The following is a 27053-nucleotide window of genomic DNA, read 5'->3' on the forward strand; positions in this document are numbered from 1 at the left end:
CTAAAAGTTTTATATATGCAAATGTGGTATCAATAAAAAGCACAGATGATGGCGCAAAAAATGAGCCCTCATACCGCCCCATATACGGAAAAATGAAAAAGTTATAGGTGGTCAAAATAGGGCAATTTTAGATTCCTGATTTTGTACAAAAAGTTTTAGATTTTTTTAAAGCGGTACAAAAATCTAAAAGTATCTAGCCATGGGTATCATTTTAATCATATTGACCCACAAAATAAAGAACACATGCCATTTTTACCTTAAAGATTTCCACCCTAAAAAAAATCTTTTTTGGGGTTTGCCGTACATTTTATGGTAAAATGAGAAGATTCATTGCAAAGTACAATTGGTCACGCAAAAAAACAAGCCCATATATGAGTCTGTAGATCGAAATATAAAAGAGTTATGGATTTTAGAAGGCGAGGAGGGAAAAACTAAAACGCAAAAATAAAATAAGCCTGGTCCTTAAGGTGAAAATGGGCTTGATCCTTAAGGGGTTAAAGCGTGCTTAACCCTTCTCTAATAAGTTTGAATTACCCCCCTTTTCAAATTTTTTCCCTATTTTTTAAAATAAAGTAATGTAATAAAACATAATCATATGTAGTACCGCCACGTACATAAATGTCTGAACTATTATAAATATAAGGTTTGTTAACCCCTTAAGGACCAAGCTAATTTTCACCTCAAGGACCAGAGCATTTTTTGCACATCTGACCACTGTCACTTTAAGAAATAATAACTCACAGATGCTTTTACTTATGAATTTGATTCCGAGAGTTTTTTCGTGACATATTCTACTTTTACATAATGGTAAATTTTGTCAATACTTGCATCATTTCTTGGTGAAAAATTCCAAAATTTCATGAAAAAATTGAAAATTTAGCATTTTTTTTACTTTGAAGCTTTCTGCTTGTAAGGAAAATAGACATATCAAATAAATTATATATTGATTCGCATATACAATATGTCTACTTTATACTTTCATCATAAAGTTGACATGTTTTTGATTTTGGAAGACGTCAGAGGGCTTTAAAGTTCAGCAGTAATTTTCCAATTTTTCACAACATTTTTAAAATCAGAATTTTTCAGGGACCAGTCCAGTTTTGAAGTGGATTTGAGGGGCCTTCATAAAAGAAATACCCCATAAATTATCCCATTATAAAAACTGCATCCCTCAAAGTATTCAAAATTACATTCAGAAAGTTTGTTAACCCTTTAGGTGTTTCACAGGAATAGCAGCAAAGTGAAGGAGAAAATTCAAAATCTCCATTTTTTACATGTCCTTGTAGACCCAGTTTTTCAATTTTTATAAGGGGTAAAAGGAGAAAAAGCCCCAAAATGTGTAACCCAATTTCTCCCAATTAAGGAAATACTTCATATGTGAACGTAAAGTGCTTTGTAGGTGCACTAGAGGGCTCAGAAGCGAAGGAGCAACAATGGGATTTTGAAAAGTGAATTTTGCTGAAAGGGTTTTTGGGGGGCATGTCGCATTTAGGAAGCTCCAATGGTGCCAGAACAGCAAAAAATAAAACCCACATGGCATACTATTTTTAAAACTACACCCCTCATGGCACGTAACAAGTGGTACAGTGAGCCTTAACACCTCACTAAAATGCAATTTTTTTCCCCAAATTAACCATTTTTATAAGAGGTAATAGGAGAAAATGCCCCCCAAAAGTTGTAACCCCATTTCGTCTCAGTAAGGAAATACACAATGCTCAGAAGAGAAGGAGCCACATTTGGGTTTTTGAAAGGAAATTTTGGTGAAATGGTTTTGCATTTAGGAAGCCCCTATGGTGACAGAACAACAACAACAAAATGCCCCACATGGCACAGTATTTGGGAAACAACACCCCTCAAGGCACGTAACAAGGCAGTGAGCCTTAACACCCACAGATGTTTGACAAATTTAAAGTTGGACATGAAAATGAAAAATTAGATTTTTTTTCACTAAAATGCTGGTGTTACCCCAAATTTTTCACTTTCACAAGGGGTAATAGGAGAAAAAGCCTCCCAAAATTTTAACCACATATGTGGATGTAAAGTGCTCTGTGAGCGAACTACAATGCTCAAAAGAGAAAGAGCGCCATGAGGCTTTTAGAGAGAGAATTTGTTTGGAATGGAAGTCGGGGCCATGTGCGTTTATAAAGCCCCCATGGTACCAGAATGCCATAGGAGCTTTTTGGAAACTACACCCCTCACGGAATGTAATAAGGGGTACAGTGAGCATTTACACCCCACTGACTTTTGACAGATCTTTGGAACAGTGGGCTGTGCAAATGAAAAATAAAATTGTTTCATTTTTACGGGCGACTGTTCAAAAACTCTGTCAGACACCTGTGGGGTGTAAACGCTTACTACACCCCTTATTACATTCCATGATGGGTGTAGTTTCCAAAATGGGGTCACATGTGTGGGGTCCACTGTTCTGGCACTATGAGGGCTTTGTGAATGCAGATGGTCTTCAATTCCAGACACATGGTCTTCAATTCCAGACACACTCTCTCCAAAAGCCCAATGGCGCTCCTTCTCTTCTGAGCCCTGTAGTTTGCCCGCAGAGCACTTTACATCCACATATGGGGTATTTATATACTCAGAAGAAGTGGGGTTGCAAATTTTGGGGGGCTTTTTTTCCTATTACCCCTTGTGAAAATAAAAATTTGGGATAACACCAGCATTTTAGTGAAAAAATAAAAAAATTTCATTTTCACGTCCAATTTTAACGAAAGCTCGTCAAACACCTGTGAGGTGCTAAGGCTCACCATACCCCTTGTTACATTCCGTGAGGGGTGTAGTTTCCAAAATGGGGTCACATGTGGGTGTTTTTTTTTTTTTTTTTTTGCATTTATGTCAGAACCGCTGTAACGATCAGTCACCCCTGGTCAAATCACCTCAAATGTACATGGTGCTCTCACTCCTGAGCCTTGTTGTGTGTCCATAGAGCATTTTATGTCCACATATGGGGTATTTTCATACTCAGAAGTAATTGCGTTACAAATTTTGGGGGTCTTTTTTTCCTTTTACCTCTTGTGAAAATGAAAAGTATGGGGCAACACCAGCATGTTAGTGTAAAAAATGAAATTACATAACGGGTAAAAGGAGAAAAAGACCCCGAAAATTTATTAGGCAATTTCTCTCGAGTACAGAAATACCCCATATGTGACCCTAAACTGTTGCCTTGAAATACGACAGGGCTCCGAAGTGAGAGAGCGCCATGAGCATTTGAAGCCTGAATAAGGGATTTGCATAAGGACGGATCCAGATACAAGAATTACACTTGCCAAAATTACCCTACGGCAGTGTTTCCCAAACAGGGTGCCCCCAGCTGTTGCAAAACTACCATCATGCCTGGACAGTCAATGGCTATCCGGCAATACTGGGAGTTGTTTTGCAACAGCTGGAGGCTCCGTTTTGGAAACTGTCGTACGAGGCATTTTTTTATTTTATTTGGGGGGGGTTTTACCCTTTATTTTGCGTTATAGTGTAGTGTATTGGTTTTAGGGTACATTCAAACGGGCGGGAGTTTACAGCAAGTTTCCTGCTGGGAGTTTGAGCGGCAGCGCAAAATTTGCCACATCTCAAATTTGCTGTGAAAAACTCACTGTAAACCCCCGCCCATGTGAATGTACCCTGTACCTTCAGCTGTTGCAAAACTACAACTCCCAGCATGCCCTTTGGCTCTCTGTGCATGCTGGAGGTTGTAGTTATGCAACAGCTGGAGGCACACTAGTTGCAAAATACAGATTTTGGTACTTAACTCAGTGTTTTGCAACCAGTGTGCCTCCAGCAGTTACAACTCCCAGCATGTATGGTCTATCAGTGCATGCTGGGATTTGTAGTTTGCAACAGCTGGAGGCACACTGGTTGCAAAACACTGAGTTAGGTAACAAACTCCCAACATGCAGTGACAGCTGAAGTTGTAGCTATGCAACTGCTGGAGGCATACTAATAACACTCCCAGCATGCCCTTTGGCTGTCCGTGCATGCTGGGGGTTGTAGTTATGCAACAGCTGGAGGCCCACTGGTTGCAAAGAAGTTTGTTACTTAACTCAGTGTTTCCCAACCAGAGTGCCTCCAGTGACTGCATCGGTGTGGGATTTGCGGGGCCGCAGGTATATTGCTTGACCAGCTCCTTCCGCCCGCCGCAGCCTCATGACCGCCAGCGCCTGCACAATGAATCGACCGATTATTCGATAACAGGATTCATCGACAACGAATCCCGTTATCGAATTTTATCGATAACATTGAATAATCATTGCAGCCCTAGTTCTACCACAATTCAGTAGTGTTGCAGCAATACCAAACATTCTTATTACCTTGGCAAGAAGCAGGTTGAATAAAAAGTGTCTAGCCAGTTCCTCCTAGGGCCTTAAGAAATTTAAATAAGCAATCTGATTGGTTGCTATGGGCAACTGCTCCACTTTTCCTATGCACAGGTCTTGCTAAATTTTCCCCCCATGTCTTGACATAAACCACTTAATTTTTTTCTCCAGTGATTTGAATAACTTCGACCTGAAGCCAAATTTTTGGTTGTTTCAACCTAGTGAAATTAAGTGAAGGATTATTTGCCTCTTGATGAGAAAGACATAAAACAGCATCTACCATGTCTTAAAGGGGTATTCCAAGAATTTTTTTTTTTATTTGACTATGCTACACAGGCTGTAAAGTTAGTAGTAATATAGTGACTGTACCTGTGTGTGATAGTGGTCTTGCAATCCTTATGTGATTTTTGCCCCAATATTTTTTTTTAACAGCGTACAAAATGACTCAGGTTTTGGGTTTTTCTAGGTTGCAGTGCATCGAGATGTGACAACACTAGTCAGTTGAGCAAAAGCAGTCTGTCCTGCTTCAATGGGTGGAGCGACCACTGGATGGGAGAGAAATCATTTTGCAACAGCTGTAGGCACCCTTGTTAGAAGACACTGAATGGATGAAGCTCATTTGTGCTGCAATGGGTGGGGTGGCTGATGTGTGGGAGGGAGGAATGTAACTTCACACTTACAAGCATGGAATTATGGGATGTTTAGTTTAAGAGACTGAACTCCAACAAGAAATACCCAGTTCACAAAAGGATAGCCTGGCAGGTATGTACTAAAATCACCTTATAGTGGATAACCCCTTTAATATTACCTATCCCAAAGATTTTTTTTTTATTTATTGAAAGCCGAGGTACGTGCTCTCAAATCACCCAAGTGTAAGTAAAAAGTGCAAGTGTTCACACAAAAAAACATGCACGAGGATGCGGTCTATCGCAAGCCCTTATCCAAAAGGAGAGAGGCCCCCCAACAAACCAAACCCTTCGCCTCCAGGCCAAAAGACACCTGCAAGGTTCCAGGTACAATGTCCCCTTTCGCCAAAGCTACTCAGGGACCGAAAGTGTTCCCGGCTGACAACTAGGTGTTAACCAGGTTGTCACCAAGGAACCAGTAAAACTGGTTTGACATCCTGCCAAAACAGGGTTGCCACAGGGTATAGCAGGGAGGGGAGGAACCTCATGGCCATGCACACCTCCCCTAGACCGGCAGGAGGGACACCCAGAAGGGCTACCGCACCCTACCAAATCCTAGTGGACATAACGAACACAAAAAGTGGACGTGCGCAGTGTGTAATACTGCCCGGACATCCGACCGGATCTATAAAAATTCCCCGATCCTAGCCGGAAGGCTGGGATAATAAGGGTGACTGCCCAGAAGAGTGAGAGAAAAAGTGCGTGCTACATGCTTTCCTTCAAGTGGGGTTGCGAATCCCAAGTGAATTCCGGCACCCTGGGGTCACCACTCCCAGGGCACTTGTGCACCTCGGCTTTCACTCTACCCAGACCTTAAGGCCAGATCCAGCAGGAACAGGTCTCATCAGAGATGACTGCTGCCCTCCACAGCCATCCCTGGTACACCAGTCTACTGTGTGGTTCCCCATCCTGCCTTGGTGGTCTTCCACACCGCCAACTAACAGGAAAGATACTACACTTGATCTTAGCCAAAAGGCCGAGAAGCGATTACCTATCCCAAAAAGAATTAGAAATGGCTGGGGCTGACAGCAGGAAAGATTTATTGCAAGCAGTTTCCTAAATTTGGGTGCAGAGTGACTTGTTGCCATCTTAAGTCGTGTCAAGTGCTGATCATCTTCAGAAAGGCAAGCTATATATTATGAAGCACAGACAGTGATGTTGACGTCTTGAGAAATTTAAATGAGGTAGGACCTTTCACAACATGCAGTTACATTTGCAGCTAAAAGTTCATGGTTTGAATGCACGATGTATACTCTGAACAAACGATACCTGACTAGTCTTGCATAGGAGTGCCTTACTTTTGTTGTTGAAACTTGTTTTTTGGAGACAGTCCAAATATAGTATAAAGGAACAACTGCATCGAACAGTGTCCTTGCAAAACTGCCCTGTTGGCACATTTCATAAAATGCTTTATGGGTGGTCCTGGGTGGATTTTGCACTCTTTCTAAAAGATTATGAACTGCTAAGTACACTCTCTGACCATTTTCAAGATGGACACTGAGGTTTTGGAAACCTCTCTTACATTGAAAAGGTGATAATTCAATAAACTGCCTAATTAATTCTTACGTACTGCTGGCAGGGATGTGACAAAAGGAAGCACAGTTGCACCTGGGCTTAGAGCCTTCTTTTTCCTACATGAAGAGACCCGTACCATAATTGAAGCGTTTTAGTTGGGGGCCCTGTTACAAATTTGGCATTGGGGCCCAATATTTTCAAGTTATGCCTGACTGCTGGACCTTATCTTGCAAATAGTTTTCATCTGCACTGCCACTGATGACCTCATTTGAGCCGTTGTAAATGTAACTGTAAATATTTTTGATACCTTTGACAGAACTGCAAAACTCCACATGTATGTGGGCATCAAACATCAATTTACAGGTAATTGATCTCAGAGTCATTCGGTTTAAATACCAGCTTGCCATCAACAACCTGCATTATGCTGACAGTTTTTTTTTTTGTAAATGCATAGCTACCTTTGCAGGATTTCTATGTCTGTCGAATTGATACCGATCACCATCAGTCTGGGTTTCAACTAAAAGGTTCCTTGGGTACCTTTTGCTGCATATTCCTTGGCACATGCACGATGGATTTGGAAAACATAGACCTTAAGGCCCATGAATCATTTGGGTTGTACATGTAGCAAACAGTTCAGAATTCACATATTCATGTGGTATTTCTACAGATATGATCAATATGTCAAATGTCATTTGGCCTGTTTTTTTTCAGTTAGCCAAACCAATATGTGAGTATGTAGAAGACCTCTTTTTACCACTCAGTAGAGGACATCCAGCATTGGGGTGCATGAAAGATGTGCCCTTTGTTGATTACATCAACATATCTCTTTATGTTTTGGCAAAAGACTTGCGTAATCAAGTCTTGCCTATCTTTTAAATGGAGTAAATATGTAATGTCTTTCCCATTTACATTGCAAGTTAAAGGAATGAACAGGTAACTCGTGTGGCGCACAAAATAACTTGCCTTTTTAAGTTCCTCACTGACTAAGAACTATGGACAGTATCTTTTCAGTGGATATAATTCTTCATGCAAAGCTCTTTCTGATGGGATCTGATGTAACAGAACCACTTAGATTAAATGTTGGCATATAGTGTACACAAACTGGTAAAACAGTTCCCTGTATGCCAGAAAAGCATGTGTGATGCCAGCACCTCGACTATGAATCATAAGCATAGAATCATAAAACTCTATTGCTGAGATAGTTTTTTGTCTGCTCTGTGGCTAAGTTTGGACCTGTGGGCTTCCAAAGTGATATCCATAACGTCCAAACCATAAATTTAGAGGATACTGCAGGACCTCATATGAGCTGTGGAATTCATATGTTCTCTGATGCCAATCATGCTTCTATAAGATGAGATCTGTCTTTTCAAAGTTGTTACCAACTATAATATTGACAACTTCATGAATGGTTTAATCGATGACCTGCCTGCATGCTAGCCTGGAGGTCCTTATCTGTCCCAATAACAAACTTATATTGTCTTAGGGCATTTTTTTTTTTAATTTTTGCCTTAAAAGGCATCTGTTAGGCAAATTTTCTGCTAATATCTGCAAACACTGTTGCCTTTTTATTTCTAATCCAAGAGTCAAGAAGGTGGTGCTGAGCTGCAGCTAGGACCTGCCTTCTTGACACTTGGCTTGACAATAGAGCTGAAAGAATACTGTAGGAATTATGCTGATGTAACATCTCCTGTAATTTAAAGGGGTTATCTGCATAAAAGTGCTCTTGAGGGTATTTTTATGGGCTACTTTTCTGACAATGATGTTTTGAGGCCCCCATCACACTGTAATAAAATGTTTTACTTCCGCATTTGGGCAGCATGACGTTCACTGCCGAATACCACGTCCCGTCATACCTTGCACGCATCATAACTGCCTGGCCACCCCTGGTACACCTCCCACATCAGCATCAGCCTGGGGACTTGCCAGAATGAGGATAGCAGAGTATGCCAAGCCCCCTGAGATGACAAAATGTGATCACAAAATGGTAGTGGAGCACTGAATTGCCGAGATGACTGTCAATCTGGAAGAAATCTGGAGAAATGCATATATCAGTACATAATTATTTGTAAAGGAGATCCTATGAGATAGCGCATCTGCCCATGAATATTAAATGGGGGCATGAAACTAATCTCTTTGACTTCAGTTGCTCTAAATGAAGTTATATGAAAGCAGTTATACCTTCAGATTTCTCCCAACTAGTATAAAAGAATTATAAAACTGTTGGCCCTAGCAACCAATCAGATTCCAGCTCCCATCTTCCCAAGCGCCCTTAAAAATGAAAGTAATCTGAGTGGTTGCTCTTGGAAAATGCTCTACTGTATCTTCCCATCTAAGATTATCTAGTAAAGTGCACTACCTGCTTCAGCCAGATAAAAATGTAAAAAATAAAAGCTGTCAAATTAGAAGCTTTAGTATACAGTGTATATATCCTCTGAAAATAATCCTGCCATAATAGCTGATAAAAAAGAACAAAAGTGAGCAAGTGCTGGATACCTCCGACAAGGTAGAGACCTTTTATTTAACACTTCCCGGACACCTGATGCACTCACTTGCCAATTATAGAGTCAAATTAATCAGGCATTTGGATATCTATAGAGGACAAACAGACATTTATTTTTATAGTATGGCTATAATATATTGTGAGACAGGGATGGTCAATGAGGATCACTATATTTCCCGAAGGAACTTGTTGTATATGGATATTGGGTTTCTCCGAACAAATATCACATCCAGGGAAAGCTGAGTCAGATATGGGGAATCCAGGCAATAATTAAAATCCCTAGCCAGACTTTCGGTAAGTCCTGTTATTAAGTCTGGATTTTTATAGGATGAAAGTCAGATTAAGTAGCAAGGGTTTTGATCCCCTTATTGGGTCACTCCAGGTTTTTAGGGTAGTCCAGATCAGCACAGGTGCTGATGACATATTGTTCTGAGCTTTAGGTGAGAGTCAGGGTATGTTCACACTGAGGAATTGGGACGGAAATCACGCTGAAGATTTCCGCCCCAAAATGCAGTTTTTTTCCCGGTCAGAATAGCAGCGATTTTGCGCGGAAATCGTGTGGAATTCGCGCGGAATTCTGCGTGGAAATGCAGGTTTCATGCGGAGGAGGAGGAGTATCAAGAGTGGGAGGAAGAGTGGGAGGAGTTCCAGTGTCCATTTCCACAGACTGATTTTCAGGGGCGTTTCCACTCATTTTTGGTGAAAATTTAGCATTTTTCTATGAGAGATTATTCACAGACTCTGAATACAGTCACAGAATCAGAAATGAGAATCTCAAAATTGCTGCTGAATAAAAAGTGGGTGGAGAGTGGGCATAATATGTGTATTTTTTTTATTCTTAAATACTTCTTTTTTCATGTGGAAATTCCGTGCGAATTCCATGCGGATTCCGTGTAGAAATGCCTCTGACTGAAAAAAAAGAAAAATAACATTGATCTCTATGGGAGAACGACGCTGATTCCGCCTGAAAGAAAGAACATGTTCTTTCTTCAAGCGGAACATACTTCCTCGTCAGAATTCTGCTTGAGGAAATTCCTCATTGTGAACATACCCTCAGTCTGCAAGTGAGGCTGTGAGGAACCTCTGATGAGAGTTTGAGTCCTGAGCTATACAGCCTGAAAAGGGACATTCACCTTGTGTGAGTAACAATTTTTTTCCCCTTTTTTAGTTGGGTGGCTGTTAGTAAGCCATTTGTATGAAGAGGAAATATTTTGTGTACTTAGCACTAGACGAGCAGGATTAATTTCGTATTTGTTTGTGCCTTAAGTTAAATGCTAAATTTGTTTTGTTATTGAAAAATAAAAGCACAAGAAAGCCCTGTTTTGAATTCTACTTTCATGTCCCTGTCTCTGACTGTAATTTGGCTGGTTCTACTGAGCTAATCTCCCACAATCTCTACGCTACCATAATTGTCATGTGTAATTATCTGTTACAAGTAAAGCTTTTGCAGGAGACCCATAACAGGACACTGCCCTTCCTGCACCCTTGTTTTAAGCAGATACATACAAGAAAGGGAGATAGTTTTCTGTCACTACTCTATTCTGGGCAACAATATGTCACTGACACGCTGTCATATACAGTGATAAGTTTTCCTGGTACAGGTTGAAGATCAGATTCCAGATAAGATATGTGTCTCACACAGGCTTACAGCAGGGGTATATCACTAAGATATGTGCCAAAAGGGTAGAGAGAAATGTGTCACACATAATAGAATTTAACCTCAATTACACAATACAAGTTGACAAGACTTCACATGGAAAAAGAAACAATATAGTAATACTACTAGAGATATAATTATGAAATGTTATCTGAGTTGATCCTGGGGATTCTATCATAACTGAGGCTAGCTTCTTATCCCCATAAGAACTGCACAGCTCCCGGGACGTGAGTCATCAGAGAGCAGTTAGACAGAAAAAACAACTCAACTTCAGAAGCTAATAACTATTGGAAGGATTAAGATTTTTTAATAGAAGTAATTTATAAATCTGTTTAACTTTCCGGAGCCAGTTGATATATATAAAAAAGTTTTGGCCTGGAATACCCCATTAATACATAATTGATTCAAAAAGTCTTCAGAACCTTTAACTTTATTCACATTTTGGAATGTTGCGCCTAGTCCCGAAATAAAATGAAAAATGGAGCATATAGCAGCTAATAAGTACTGGAAGGATTAAGATTTTTAAATAGAAGTAATTTACAAATCTGTTTAACTTTCTGGCACCAGTTGATTTAAAAACATTTTTTTTCCAGTGGAGTACCCCTTTAACCCCTTAAGGACGCAGGACGTAAATGTACGTCCTGGTGAGGTGGTACTTAACGCACCAGGACGTACATTTACGTCCTAAGCATAACCGCGGGCATCGGAGCGATGCCCGTGTCATGCGCGGCTGATCCCGGCTGCTAATCGCAGCCAGGGACCCGCCGGCAATGGCCGACGCCCGCGATCTCGCGGGTGTCCGCCATTAACCCCTCAGGTGCCGGGATCAATACAGATCCCGGCATCTGCGGCAGTGCGCGATTTGAATGAACGATCGGATCGCCCGCAGCGCTGCTGCGGGGATCCGATCATTCATAACGCCGCACGGAGGTCCCCTCTCCTTCCTCCGTGCGGCTCCCGGCGTCTCCTGCTCTGGTCTGTGATCGAGCAGACCAGAGCAGGAGATGACCGATAATACTGATCTGTTCTATGTCCTATACATAGAACAGATCAGTATTAGCAATCATGGTATTGCTATGAATAGTCCCCTATGGGGACTATTCAAGTGTAAAAAAAAATGTAAAAAAATGTAAAAGTAAAAGTAAAAAAAAAAGTGAAAAATCCCCTCCCCCAATAAAAAAGTAAAACGTCCGTTTTTTCCTATTTTACCCCCAAAAAGCGTAAAAAACATTTTTTATAGACATATTTGGTATCGCCACGTGCGTAAATGTCCGAACTATTAAAATAAAATGTTAATGATCCCGTACGGTTAACGGCGTGAACGAAAAAAAATAAAAAAAAAGTCCAAAATTCCTACTTTTTTAATACATTTTATTAAAAAAAATATTATAAAAAGTGTATTAAAAGTTTTTTATATGCAAATGTGGTATCAAAAAAAAGTACAGATCATGGCGCAAAAAATGAGCCCCCATACCGCCACTTATACGGAAAAATAAAAAAGTTAGAGGTCATCAAAATAAAGGGATTATAAACGTACTAATTTGGTTAAAAAGTTTGTGATTTTTTTTAAGCGCAACAATAATATAAAAGTATATAATAATGGGTATCATTTTAATCGTATTGACCCTAAGAATAAAGAACACACGTCATTTTTACCATAAATTGTACGGCGTGAAAACAAAACCTTCCAAAATTAGCAAAATTGCGTTTTTCGTTTTAATTTCCCCACAAAAACAGTGTTTTTTGGTTGCGCCATACATTTTATGATATAATGAGTGATGTCATTACAAAGGACAACTGGTCACGCAAAAAATAAGCCCTCATACTAGTCTGTGGATGAAAATATAAAAGAGTTATGATTTTTAGAAGGCGAGGAGGAAAAAATGAAAACGTAAAAATTAAATTGTCTGAGTCCTTAAGGCCAAAATGGGCTGAGTCCTTAAGGGGTTAAGGCTTTGTGGCAGCAATTACAGACTCCAGTCTTCTTGGGTATGATGTAACAAGGCTTGCATATGGGATTCAGGAATTTTCTGCCATTCTTCTTGGCAGACCATCTCAAGCTCTGTCAGATTAGATGGGGACTGTCGGTAGAAGCCATTTTCAGGTGTCCTTGAAAATGTTTGATTGGGTCCAAGCTCTGAATGGGCTTCTCAAGGACATTCACAAGAGTTGTCATTAAGAACCACTCCTGTATTGTCTTTGCTGTGTACTTAGGGTCATTGTCATGTCGGAAGGTCTCACTCTCCCAACCACTGAAAAATACCCAAACAGCATGTTGCTGCCAGCCACCATGCTTCACTATAGGGATGGTATTAGGCAGGTGATGAGCAGTGCCTGGATTCCTCCTTATATGACATTTAGAATTAAGGCCAAAAATATTTCATCTGACTAGGTTTTTTTTTTTTTTTTTGCAAACTCTAGATAGGCTTTTATGTGTCTAAGAAAAGGCTTCTATCTGGCTACTCTGTTGTAGAGATGGGCAAATCAAAGCTGATGAAGTGGAATTTGATATGAATTTCATGGAAAATTCCATTCTGAACTAATCCGAATTTCCTCGCACTTTGTGGTAATGAATCGCTTCATTCACTACATTTTGTGTGCGGGCTGGGGGCGCTAAAATGGCGGCTACTCGTGTGAGGACATGGGGCGAGGAAGTCTGGGAAGGCGGATAGGTGGGATCACCCTGAATCACATGGCAGCATGCAGCCTATCAGCAGCCAGCCTGTGATGTCACAGCCCTATATATTCGGCAGCCATTGCCAAAGACAGGCATTTCCTTCCTGGACGTTGTGCTGAGAGAGCAGAGACTGTGTGTGCCCACAAATCACTGTTGATGACAATGTAGATCTTTATAGCGGCGAATCCATTCACCTCAAGCCTGCATTCGTTCTGGCTAGAGAGAGAGCAGACACTGTGTGGTCACTAAGCAGCGTTACTGATAATACAGATCAGGAAAGGGGAAATCGATTGACCTCAAGCCCGCATCACTGCAGGCAGGCAGGGAGAGTTTCATAGTCTGCCATTTGAGATAATTACAGGAAGCCTGCTGCCACATCCTGACTCTGTCATTGTGCTACTCTGCGGCAGTGATTCTAATACCAACGCCTGTACTCTGCATGTCATACTGAATAACAGTATTATTTCACTACCCCAGAACACACCCTATGTGTGTTATGGCAAGGCAAAGGGTTCTACACCCCTATTGAGGCTCTCTGTAGCCCGGAAATAGCCATTTTTAATAGTGATTTGTCGCAAATATATTCGGATCGAACCACATTTTTTCGTAAAATTTGGCGAATTGGCCGAATCAAATTTTTGATTCCCATCTCAACTCTGTTGTTAAACCCAGATTGGTGGAGAGCTGCAGTGATTGTTGCCCTTCTGTAAGTTTATCCCATCTGTACACAGAAACTTTGAAGCTCGACCAGAGTGACCATTAGGTTCTTAGTCACCTCTGTTTCAACTTTTTTCCATTAAATATTTGTTAATGCCACTGCTCTTGGGAACTTTTTGTGCAGAAGAATTTTTTTGTACCTCCACATAATGCTCTGAGCTCTACATACAGTTCCTTCCACCTCATTGTTTTATGCATTGTGAGTGACCTAAGTGTGAGACCTAATAGAAACAGGGCTGTGTCTTTTCAAATAATGTCTAATCACCTGATTTTACCCCAGGTGACTCCAGTCAAGGTGAATAACTCTCTCAGAGATGATAAAGAGAAATGGGAGGCCCCAAAACTAAGTTTTAAGTGTCCTAACAAAGGGTCTCAATACTTATGTCCGCATGAAATTTGGGTTTTTTAAAACTTTTTAATACATTAGCAAAAATTACTAATATTCTGTATAGCCCATTCTATATTACAGTGGGGCAAAAAAGTATTTAGTCAGCCACCAATTGTGCAAGTTCTCCCACTTAAAAAGATGAGAGAGGCCTGTAATTTTCATCATAAGGATGCCTCAACTATGAGACATAATGAGAAGAGAAAAATCCACAAAATCACATTCGTCTAATCTACCTGCGCTGGACATTCCCTCTATCCATAAAATCACATTGTCTGATTTTTAAAGAATTTATTTGCAAATTATGGTGAAAAAAAAGTATTTGGTCACCTACAAACAAGCAAGATTTCTGGCTCTCACAGACCTGTAACTTTAAGAGTCTTCTTTGTCCTCCACTCATTACCTGTATTAATGTCACCTGTTTAAATTTGTTATCAGTATAAAAGACATCTGTCCACAACATCAAACAGTCACACTCCAAACTCCACTATGGCCAAGACCAAAGAGCTGTCGAAGGACACCAGAAACAAAATTGTAGACCTACACCAGGCTGGAAATCTGAATCTGCAATAGGCAAGCAGCTTGGTGTGAACAAATCAACTGTGGGAGCAATTATTAGAAAATGGAAGACACACAAGACCACTAATTATCTCCTTCGATCTGGGGCTCCGTAAGTTCTCACCCCGTGGTGTCAAAATGATCACAAGAATGATGAGCAAAAATCCCAGAACCACACGGGGGGACCTAGTGAATTACCTGCAGAGAGCTGAGGCCAAAGCAACAAAGGCTACCATCAGTAACACACTACGCCGCCAGGGACTCAAATCATGCAGTGCCAGACGTGTCACCCTGCTTAAGCCAGTACATGTCCGGGCCCGTCTGAAGTTTGTTAGAGAGCATTTGGATGATCCAGAAGAGTATTGGGAGAATGTCAGATGAAACCAAAGTAGATCTTTTTGGTAAAAACTCAACTCGTCATGTTTGGAGGAGAAAGAATGCTAAGTTCCATCCAAAGAACACCACATCTACTGTGAAGCATGGGGGTGGAAACATCATGTTTTGGGGCTGTTTTTCTGCTAAGGGAACAGGACGACTGATCCGTGTAAAGGAAAGAATGAATGGGGCCATGTATCGTGAGATTTTGAGTGAAAACCTCCTTCCATCAGCAAGGGCATTGAAGATGAAACGTGGTTGGGTCTTTCAGCATGACAATGATCCCAAAAACACTGCCCAGGCAATGAAGGGGTGGCATCCTAAGAAGCATTTCAAGGTCCTGGAGTGGCCTAGCCAGTCTCCAGATCTCAATCCCATAGAAAACCTTTGGAGGGAGTTAAAAGTTCGTGTTGCCCAACAACAGCCCCAAAACATCACTGCTCTAGAGGAGATCTGCATGGAGGAATGGGCCAAAATACCAGCAACAGTGTGTGAAAACCTTGTGAACACTTACAGAAAATGTTTTACCTCTGTCATTGCCAACAAAGGGTATATTACAAATTATTGAGATTAACTTTTGTTATTGACCAAATACTTATTTTCCACCATAAATTGCAGACAAATTCTTTAACAATCAGACAATGTGATTTTATGGATTTTTTTTCTGATTATGTCTCTCATCGTTGAGGTATACTTATGATGAAAATTACAGGTCTCTCATCTTTTTAAGTAGGAAAACGTGCACAATTGGTGGCTGACTAAATACTTTTTTGCCCCACTGTACGTTCTCATTATGGGCCATTGAGTACAGAATAATAGAAGAGGTAATCTTGATTTTTATTTTATTTTAGCACAAGGTCTCAACATTGTGACGAAAGTGAAAGGGTCTGAAGTTTTTCCTAATTCATAAAAGTATGTCTGAAGTATTCTGTTTTATAGAAAAATATATAGAATGTTTGACTTTTGGAATGTATCTGTTACTTTGAGTTAGAACATTTAATTTCTATAGATTCTTTTGTAATGGCTAATGTGTGCATTGTTCAGCCATTCCTTATAAAATGCAGTACCAATAACAATAACTTTAAAGTAAATTATTACAATGAATCTCCCCTTGTGAATAATTTCTACATCTTAGAACTCTATTGAGCTGGTAGAAATGTTCACATGAAATATTCTTGTTTAAATCTTTATCAATGACTCACGCTTCTTCCAGTGTACCATTTCAGAGAAAGAAGAGGTCATCAATGTAACACCTATAAACTATATACTATTCCGAAATTAGAAGGGTTCTTAATAAAAAGGGATGTACAGTGAACATTTGTGTAACTAGGGTTATAGCTGTGTCTATAGGAGAAAAATGTTATGTGTCAAAATCATTAAAATGCTATACAGTTAAAATGTAACACATTCTTTTACAATGTGGGATATGATGTATTATGTATGAAATTGTTCTGAGACAAAAAATGTGACCATGATAACATAAAGTATATATTATATATACAGTCATGAGAAAAAAGGAAGTATGCCCTCTTTATATTCCATGGTTTTACATATCAGAATATAATAAATTATTCTGGTCCTTAGAAGGCATCATGAAAATGCATCACGTAGGGTAGTGAAGAGTAAGCCCTAAGCTGGTAAGCCCTAAGCTGACCCTAAAATTTTCCTTGCCTACTTGCACAACCGTCTTAATGGCGGCTCACAACTGGGCGCCAGTCCCTTCACTAACTAATGTGCAGGGACGTCATAGTCAAAGTAAATAAACAAGTACTGTACAGGTTGGGGACACACAGTCAACAAACCAGAATACAGCAAGAATACAAAGTAGCACAAAACAGACATTAGGGAAACATGGTGATGGGAATATAGCATACATGAATTAGATCTAACACTCGAAGGAACAAGAAAACTACAACTCCAAACTCCAGTGATATGGAGAGACACAAAATCCCAAATCCAAATAGGCTCTAAATTAGAAGGCACACCACTGTGTGAGACAGGATCTAATCTTGGAGGACACTAAAAATCCTAAACACGGCTACAGATACTAAACAGCTTCATAAACGCACAAAGTACAAACAGGTCTCAACAGGGGTCAAGATACAAAACTTAAAGAAGCAGGTGTGAAAACACCAACAGAATACTAAAATAGATGTTACGCCGAGCGCTCCGGGTCCCCGCTCCTCCCCGGAGCGCTCGCAACATCCTCGCAATTGCAGCGCCCCGGTCAGACCTGCTGACCGGGTGCGCTGCGATACCTCTCCCAGCCGGGATGCGATTCGCGATGCGGGTGGCGCCCGCTCGCGATGCGCACCCCGGCTCCCGTACCTGACTCGCTCTCCGTCGGTCCTGTCCCGGCGCGCGCGGCCCCGCTCCTTAGGGCGCGCGCGCGCCGGGTCTCTGCGATTTAAAGGGCCACTGCGCCACTGATTGGCGCAGTTGGCTTAATTAGTGTGTTCACCTGTGCACTCCCTATTTATACCTCACTTCCCCTGCACTCCCTCGCCAGATCTTGTTGCCATTGTGCCAGTGAAAGCGTTTCCTTGTGTGTTCCTAGCCTGTGTTCCAGACCTCCTGCCGTTGCCCCTGACTACGATCCTTGCTGCCTGCCCCGACCTTCTGCTACGTCCGACCTTGCTCTTGTCTACTCCCTTGTACCGCGCCTATCTTCAGCAGTCAGAGAGGTTGAGCCGTTGCTAGTGGATACGACCTGGTTGCTACCGCCGCTGCAAAACCATCCCGCTTTGCGGCGGGCTCTGGTGAATACCAGTAGCAACTTAGAACCGGTCCACCAGCACGGTCCACTCCAATCCCTCTCTGGCACAGAGGATCCACCTCCTGCCAGCCGAATCGTGACAGTAGATCCGGCCATGGATCCCGCTGAAGTTCCACTGCCAGTTGTCGCCGACCTCACCACGGTGGTCGCCCAGCAGTCGCAACAGATAGCGCAACAAGGCCACCAGCTGTCTCAACTGACCGTGATGCTACAGCAGCTACTACCACAGCTTCAGCAATCATCTCCTCCACCAGCTCCTGCACCTCCTCCGCAGCGAGTGGCCGCTTCCGGCCTACGACTATCCTTGCCGGATAAATTTGATGGGGACTCTAAGTTTTGCCGTGGCTTTCTTTCACAATGTTCCCTGCACTTGGAGATGATGTCGGACCAGTTTCCTACTGAAAGGTCTAAGGTGGCTTTCGTAGTCAGCCTTCTGTCTGGGAAAGCTCCGTCATGGGCCACACCGCTCTGGGACCGCAATGACCCCGTCACTGCCTCTGTACACTCCTTCTTCACGGAGATTCGAAGTGTCTTTGAGGAACCTGCCCGAGCCTCTTCTGCTGAGACTGCCCTGCTGAACCTGGTCCAGGGTAATTCTTCCGTTGGCGAGTACACCATCCAATTCCGTACCCTTGCCTCTGAATTATCCTGGAATAATGAGGCCCTCTGCGCGACCTTTAAAAAAGGCCTATCCAGCAACATTAAAGATGTTCTGGCCGCACGAGAAATTCCTGCTAACCTGCATGAACTTATTCATCTAGCCACTCGCATTGACATGCGTTTTTCCGAAAGGCGTCAGGAGCTCCGCCAGGATATGGACTTTGTTCGCACGAGGCGTTTTTTCTCCCCGGCTCCTCTCTCCTCTGGTCCTCTGCAATCCGTTCCTGTACCCCCGTGGAGGCTATGCAAGTTGACCGGTCTCGCTTGACACCTCAAGAGAGGACACGACGCCGCATGGAGAATCTGTGCCTGTACTGTGCCGGTACCGAACATTTCCTGAAGGATTGTCCTATCCGTCCTCCCCGCCTGGAAAGACGTACGCTGACTCCGCACAAAGGTGAGACAGTTCTTGCTGTCAACTCTGCTTCTCCACGCCTTACTGTGCCTGTGCGGATATCTTCCTCTACCTTCTCCTTCTCTACTATGGCCTTCTTGGATTCCGGATCTGCAGGAAATTTTATTTTGGCCTCTCTCATCAACAGGTTCAACATCCCGGTGACCAGTCTCGCCAGACCCCTCTACATCAATTGTGTTAACAATGAAAGATTGGACTGTACCGTGCGTTACCGCACGGAACCCCTCCTAATGTGCATCGGACCTCATCACGAAAAAATTGAGTTTTTGGTCCTCTCCAATTGCACTTCCGAAATTCTCCTTGGATTACCGTGGCTTCAACGCCATTCCCCAACCCTTGATTGGTCCACAGGAGAGATCAAGAGCTGGGGTACTTTTTGTTTCAAGGACTGTCTTAAACCGGTTCCCAGTACTCCCTGCCGTGACCCTGTGGTTCCCCCTGTAACCGGTCTCCCTAAGGCTTATATGGACTATGCTGACGTGTTTTGCAAAAAGCAAGCTGAGACTTTACCTCCTCACAGGCCTTATGACTGTCCTATTGACCTCCTCCCGGGCACTACTCCACCCCGGGGCAGAATTTATCCTCTGTCCGCTCCAGAGACTCTTGCTATGTCTGAATACATCCATGAAAATTTAAGAAAGGGGTTTATCCGCAAATCCTCCTCTCCTGCCGGAGCTGGATTTTTTTTTGTGTCCAAAAAAGATGGCTCCCTACGTCCTTGCATTGATTACCGCGGACTTAATAAAATCACGGTAAAGAACCGCTACCCCCTACCTCTTATCTCAGAACTCTTTGATCGCCTTCAAGGTGCCCACATCTTTACCAAACTGGACTTAAGAGGTGCTTATAATCTCATCCGCATCAGGGAGGGGGACGAATGGAAGACTGCATTTAACACCAGAGATGGACACTTTGAGTATCTGGTCATGCCCTTTGGCCTGTGCAACGCCCCTGCCGTCTTCCAAGACTTTGTTAATGAAATTTTTTGTGATCTCTTATATTCCTGTGTTGTTGTGTATCTGGACGATATTCTGATTTTTTCTGCCAACTTAGAAGAACACCGCCAGCATGTCCGCATGGTTCTTCAGAGACTTCGAGACAATCAACTTTATGCCAAAATGGAGAAATGTCTGTTTGAATGTCCATCTCTTCCTTTCCTAGGATACTTGGTCTCTGGCCAGGGATTACAAATGGACCCGGATAAACTCTCTGCCTTCTTAGATTGGCCACGCCCCTCCGGACTCCGTGCTATCCAACGTTTTTTGGGGTTCGCCAATTATTACAGACAATTTATTCCACACTTTTCCACTATTGTGGCTCCTATCGTGGCTTTAACCAAGAAAAATGCCAATCCCAAGTCCTGGTCTCCCCAAGCGGAAGACGCATTTAAACGGCTCAAGTCTGCCTTTTCTTCTGCTCCCGTGCTCTCCAGACCTGACCCATCTAAACCCTTCCTATTGGAGGTAGATGCCTCCTCAGTGGGAGCTGGAGCGCTCCTTCTACAAAAAAATTCTTCCGGGCATGCTGTTACTTGTGGTTTTTTTTCTAGGACCTTTTCTCCGGCGGAGAGAAACTACTCCATCGGGGATCGAGAACTACTGGCCATTAAATTGGCACTTGAGGAATGGAGGCATCTGCTGGAGGGATCAAAATTTCCAGTTATCATTTACACCGATCACAAGAATCTCTCCTATCTCCAGTCTGCCCAACGGCTGAACCCTCGCCAGGCCAGGTGGTCGTTGTTCTTTGCCCGTTTTAACTTTGAAATTAATTTTCGCCCTGCCGACAAGAACATTAGGGCCGATGCCCTCTCTCGTTCCTCGGATGCCTCGGAAGTAGAGGTCTCTCCGCAACACATCATTCCTCCTGACTGTCTGATCTCCACTTCTCCAGCCTCCATCAGGCAAACTCCTCCAGGGAAGACCTTTGTTTCTCCACGCCAACGTCTCGGGATTCTCAGATTGGGTCACTCCTCCCACCTCGCAGGCCATGCGGGCATCAAAAAGTCCTTGCAACTCATCTCTCGTTTCTATTGGTGGCCGACTCTGGAGACGGATGTTGTTGATTTTGTGCGGGCCTGTACTGTCTGTGCCCGGGATAAGACTCCTCGCCAGAAGCCTGCTGGTCTCCTTCATCCTCTGCCTGTCCCCGAACAGCCTTGGTCACTGATTGGTATGGACTTTATTACAGACTTACCCCCATCCCGTGGCAACACTGTTGTTTGGGTGGTCGTTGATCGATTTTCCAAGATGGCACATTTTATTCCTCTTCCTGGTCTTCCCTCAGCGCCTCAGTTGGCAAAACAATTTTTTGTACACATTTTTCGTCTTCACGGTTTGCCCATGCAGATCGTCTCGGATAGAGCCGTTCAATTCGTGTCTAAATTCTGGAGGGCCCTCTGTAAACAGCTCAAGATTAAATTAAACTTCTCTTCTTCTTATCATCCCCAATCCAATGGGCAAGTAGAAAGAATTAACCAGGTCCTGGGTGACTATTTACGGCATTTTGTTTCCTCCCGCCAGGATGACTGGGCAGATCTTCTACCATGGGCCGAATTCTCATGCAACTTCAGAGTCTCTGAATCTTCTGCTAAGTCCCCATTTTTCGTGGTGTACGGCCGTCACCCTCTTCCCCCCCTCCCTACTCCCTTGCCCTCTGGTTTGCCCGCTGTGGATGAAGTGACTCGTGATCTTTCCACCATATGGAAAGAGATCCAAAATTCTCTTTTACAGGCTTCATCCCGCATGAAAAGGTTTGCCGATAAGAAAAGAAGAACTCCCCCCATTTTTGCTCCCGGAGACAAGGTATGGCTCTCCGCTAAATATGTCCGCTTTCGTGTCCCCAGTTACAAACTGGGACCACGCTATCTTGGTCCTTTCAAAGTCTTGTGCCAGATTAATCCTGTCTCTTACAAACTCCTTCTTCCTCCTTCTCTTCGTATTCCCAATGCCTTCCATGTCTCTCTCCTTAAACCACTCATCATCAACCGTTTCTCTCCCAAACTTGTTTCTCCCACTCCTGTTTCCGGTTCTTCTGACATCTTCTCCGTGAAGGAGATACTGGCCTCCAAGACGGTCAGAGGAAAAATAATTTTTTTGGTAGATTGGGAGGGCTGTGGTCCTGAAGAGAGATCCTGGGAACCTGAGGACAACATCCTAGACAAAAGTCTGGTCCTCAGGTTCTCAGGCTCCAAGAAGAGGGGGAGACCCAAGGGGGGGGGGGGGGGGGGGTACTGTTACGCCGAGCGCTCCGGGTCCCCGCTCCTCCCCGGAGCGCTCGCAACATCCTCGCAATTGCAGCGCCCCGGTCAGACCTGCTGACCGGTCGCGCTGTGATACCTCTCCCAGCCGGGATGCGATTCGCGATGCGGGTGGCGCCCGCTCGCGATGCGCACCCCGGCTCCCGTACTTGACTCGCTCTCCGTCGGTCCTGTCCCGGCGCGCGCGGCCCTGCTCCTTAGGGCGCGCGCGCGCCGGGTCTCTGCCATTTAAAGGGCCACTGCGCCACTGATTGGCGCAGTTGGCTTAATTAGTGTGTTCACCTGTGCACTCCCTATTTATACCTCACTTCCCCTGCACTCCCTCGCCGGATCTTGTTGCCATTGTGCCAGTGAAAGCGTTTCCTTGTGTGTTCCTAGCGTGTGTTCCAGACCTCCTGCCGTTGCCCCTGACTACGATCCTTGCTGCCTGCCCCGACCTTCTGCTACGTCCGACCTTGCTCTTGTCTACTCCCTTGTACCGCGCCTATCTTCAGCAGTCAGAGAGGTTGAGCCGTTGCTAGTGGATACGACCTGGTTGCTACCGCCGCTGCAAGACCATCCCGCTTTGCGGCGGGCTCTGGTGAATACCAGTAGCAACTTAGAACCGGTCCACCAGCACGGTCCACGCCAATCCCTCTCTGGCACAGAGGATCCACCTCCTGCCAGCCGAATCGTGACAATAGACACAAACGGAACAGGTACACATAATTACAGGAATCAGAATAGAACTAAAAGCTAACACTGGACAAAAAGCCACACACAGAGACAAAGTGCAGAGTATATTCAAATCAGCAGCAAGGCCACAAAGTCTGAAGGCCTAGAAATAAGACCCACCTATGCTGCTATTGGCCAGGGACTGTAACTCTTTCCAGACCAGAGAGCAACCTACACAGACTGGTCAGGTGCACTTGTTACTGAAGGTTTTAAGAACAGTGACAAATTGCACCTTGTTCTTATTTAGTTAACAAAATTACACCAAGATGTCCAAATAGTGTGTGAAAAATTTAATACAATTAGGCTTACGGACCAGAATTGAAAATGCATGATTTCAATATAGGTAAACTATAGTAAGTAACAAGGAAAATTTTTCTAAACAAAACCTACAAAATTCTTCCAAAAGATGTTTAACAAAAACATAATCTAAACATTAGGCCCCTTTAAGGTGGGTATGTTGAAATCCAACATGCCCAATGCTTCTTTTCCCAGACATGGGGACACTTCTATTCACATTAACAGACAGGCTATGATATCAGTGAGTCCAGCCAACATTCATATTAACCCCTTAAAGGGGTACTCCACCCCTAGACATCTTATCCCCTATCCAAAGGATAGGGGATAAGATGTCAGATCGCCGCGGTCCCGCTGCTGGGGAGCCCCGGGATCCCCGCTGCGGCACCGCGCTCTCATTACAGCACAGAGCGAGTTTGCTCTGCACGTAATGACGGGCAGTACAGGGGCCGGAGCATTGTTACGTCACGGCTCCGCCCCTCGTGACGTCACGGCCTGCCCCTTTCAATACAAGTCTATGGGAGGGGGCGCAGCGGTCGTCATGCCCCCTCCAATAGACTTGCATTAAGGGGACGGGCCGTGATGTCATGAGGGGCGAGCCATGACGTCACGCTGCTCTGTCCCCCGTATCGCTCGTCATTACGCACAGAGCGAACTCGCTCTGTGCTGTAATGAGAGTGCGGTGCCGCAGCAGGGATCCCAGGGCTCCCCAGTAGCGGGACCGCGGCGATCTGACATCTTATCCCCTATCCTTATCCCCTATCCCCCCCCCCCAATGCACGTGATTGCGCTGTGGTGGGGCGATCCACCCCACTAAAACACAGGGTCCATTTCAATGTCCATTTTGGGTGAAAAAATGCTGTCTCTGCAGCTATTGCCTGTATGTCTTGTGTGGAGGAAAAATCCAGTATGGATGGGTGGGACAAGCAAGGCTCTGTGAGGTTCCTGGCTTGTCAATCATCCTGCTGTGTGAGCCGAGGGTGTGTCAGAGAGCTTCAGTGCACAGAGCCCTACTTGTCCTCATTGTGTTCTTCGCTTCCCACACTTCCTGTTTTTTGTCTCTGCACAGATACACACAGGCAATAGCTGCAGGGACAAGCCAGGATTTTTTTTCACCCTAAAATATACACATTTTTAACTAATGTATATTACAAATATACATACATTCTTATTATCTACATTATATAAAAAGTTTTTTCAAATGACAGTTGCACTTTAAGGGACCGGAATGTGGATTTTGTACATTGCAGTTCATTGAGGCTCAATAGACTGGTTTGAGGAGTCTGGTTTTAGGGTCCAATCCCTCAATTCAGCTATAAACACTAACTACTTTAAGGGAAGAGACTGATGTGCCAATAGAACTAGATATTATCCTGTTATTTATTCATACAATTATTATCATGTTTTAACATATCATAAAGGTAGGGCTTTAACTATTAATAAATAGGTGCGTTATTTGGCCCCACTTTAAATTCTTTTTCTTATTGGCAGGTCTCCAGAGGGGAAGGCGAGGTGCCAGCTAGCTTCCCTATGTTCCATAGCTTCCTTCTAGTGTTTTTCCACTGGGATAGCTTCTAGGCTTGGGGGCTCTGGCCATGCTTTTTATGGGTTACCCAATCCCCTATGTGGGAGATACATCTGTGTAGTATTATATAATATAATAATATTATTTGCACTACTATGACTGCATGGCTATTAATTTGTATGTATGTCACTTTATTGGGATTGGGAGGAATTGACTAGGGGTTGAAAAACTTTGTGTTTTTTGTAAACAACTAAAGTAAAAGCCTAATGAACATGATCTGATAATAAATAAATAGGTGTGTATTGGGGAAGAGGTAGCAGTTGCACTGAGGTCATGACTATGTATATGTGACAATGATGGTGGCCAAGACTAAAATGGAGGGTTAAAGTTTTAAAGATGGAAATTGCCCTGGGCCCCAATTTTTAAAGGGCTATCCAAGGATGGGAACCTTAGGCACAAACTAAGGGCTTCCAGTAATATCATTTTTGGTAGTATAATCTGTAATTAAAGTACAGTATTATCTGGTAATTATATGGCAGTATTATGTGTGCTTTCATTATAAGGGATTATTATGAATCATATTTGGCCTTATATTATGGTATTATGTGGCCTGTATATAACAGTATCAGCTTGGAACAATATTGTGGTATTGTAATTTTATGTAGGCTGAAATAACAATAAACTGTCTTCAAAAGGGAAGATGCTGCATACTTATTGCACATGATCCAGCTGAATAGTAAGATAGTCATTTGCTAAGATCTGTGCAATATAGTGTAACAATTTGCACATAGGCTAATGAGATGTAAAAATAGCATGAGTGTACAACGCTCTTGCCTTTTCATGAAATGCTTCATAAAATGAAGGCAAAAATCCGACTAAAATGCAGTTTATGAACAGCTTGTATGTTACGTGGGAGAAAAAAATGCTCTATGAAAAATGTAGCAGATGCTGAAGAACAAGAACAGATTAGTGTTAGAAAAGCAAGGAAAGTGCTGCCTCATAACAAATTCAGTGGTAAAAGTACTACTCCTCACACAGGGTAAGGCCATATTTACACGCCCGAAAATGTGCAGGATGTCCGCCCGGAAAATACAGACTGACATTCCGCACATTTAAATGGACAAAAAAAGTGTTACAACTTATTACCATACGTGATACAGATGCGGTTTTAAGATACGTCCAATTTTATTTTTTTTGCATACGATTTCATTCAATTTTAAGCCACTAGTTTTATTGATACATTCGACAGATGGAAAAATCGTTATATCATTGCTCCCTAAGAATAGAGTTTCCTGCTATTGAAGTTACTTACTTGCCGACATCTATTTTTTAGCTTACAAATACTGATGCAAAAAATACAATACAAATCAATGAGAAAGTGGTTAAACAGTCTCAGTCAACCAGAGCGTCAGAGGCGGCTCTAGACTTTGTGAGGCCTTAGGCGAAACTCGAACATGAGGCCCTGCATTATTTTCTGCAGACTTGACAGGGTGATCCGATTGGTTGTGAGATGGTTGTACCAGTAAAAAAATAGAAAAATGGTCACTGCCTCTAGACAAAATCAAATACGTGCACAGGTGCACACTGCTAGTTATGCGTGTTATCAGCACGGAACAAAAAAAACTGTGACACCATGACCACCTCTACTATTGTGACTAATACAAGGACAGTACAGGGATAATACACACAGTGATGTCACAGTACAGGGACATCCCTATATACGGAAAACATTTTTAAGTTATGAGGGTCAGAATAGGACAATTTTAGGCATACTAATTACAGTGGTCCCTCAACATACGATGGTAATTCGTTCCAAACGACCCATCGTTTGTCGAATCCATCGTATGTTGAGGGATCCGTGCAATGTAAAGTATAGGAAGCTGTACTCACCTGTCCCCGTCGCTCCGCACCAGGTCCTCACCGCTCCCGCTACTGTTCCAGGGGCTCCCGATGCTGTGCCGCTGCTCCGGTGTCTTCTTCGCGATCCTCCGGTGTCTTGCGCATCTTCTGCAGGGTCCGGG

The 27053-nt window shown here is 43.2% G+C and overlaps 1 long non-coding RNA gene and 1 pseudogene across 1 annotated transcript in view; one reads left to right on the plus strand and one right to left on the minus strand.

The window, feature by feature from the left end:
* The window catches only part of LOC130291030 (uncharacterized), a 37088-nt gene extending 11977 nt beyond the window's left edge, over positions 1-25111 (plus strand). The window contains exons 2-3 of the long non-coding RNA XR_008847771.1: positions 16241-16301; positions 24999-25111. This is a non-coding gene — a long non-coding RNA (uncharacterized LOC130291030). The remainder of the gene's footprint in view (positions 1-16240; positions 16302-24998) is intronic.
* On the minus strand, positions 5921-5993 carry LOC130292162 (U2 spliceosomal RNA; annotated as a pseudogene).
* Positions 25112-27053: the final 1942 nt, after the last annotated feature.

The sequence above is a fragment of the Hyla sarda genome, chromosome 9 (genome assembly GCF_029499605.1).
Source record: "Hyla sarda isolate aHylSar1 chromosome 9, aHylSar1.hap1, whole genome shotgun sequence".
Classification (NCBI taxonomy): domain Eukaryota; kingdom Metazoa; phylum Chordata; class Amphibia; order Anura; family Hylidae; genus Hyla; species Hyla sarda.